Genomic DNA, 575 nt, shown 5'->3' with positions numbered 1-575 from the left:
TCACTCTCCACTGTTTTCCTTGCTCAATAGCCGGTAACACCTTCCATAATGCTTCATCATTCTGATGAGCCTTTAGGAGTTCGGACTTAAAATCACTTGAGATCTCTAATCGGCTCAAACACAAGGTTCCGAATACTTCTCGAGTACCAATTTTTAGACTCTCAAATCCCTTGAGCAACTTCTCCTCTTGAAGCATCATCCAAGCCGCATATAACGACTTTCGACTTAAAGCATCCGCCACTACATTCGCTTTTCCCGGATGGTAATTCAACTCAAAGTCGTAGTCCTTCAGTAATTCCATCCACCTTCTCTGCCTCATATTAAGCTCTTTCTGATCAAAGAGGTACTTTAAGCTCTTATGATCAGAGAAAACTTGGAACTTAACCCCATAGAGGTAATGCCTCCACACCTTCAAGGCAAACACAACCGCAGCGAGTTCCAAATCGTGCGTAGGGTAACTAACTTCAGGAGGTCTCAACTGTCGTGAGGCATACGCCACCACATTACGATGCTGCATCAGCACGCACCCTAGACCCTTCAATGAGGCATCACAATACACCTCAAATGGCTCATTC

Source organism: Arachis duranensis, chromosome 6 (genome assembly GCF_000817695.3).
Source record: "Arachis duranensis cultivar V14167 chromosome 6, aradu.V14167.gnm2.J7QH, whole genome shotgun sequence".
NCBI classification, from domain to species: domain Eukaryota; kingdom Viridiplantae; phylum Streptophyta; class Magnoliopsida; order Fabales; family Fabaceae; genus Arachis; species Arachis duranensis.
This window is presented reverse-complemented; position numbering follows the sequence as displayed.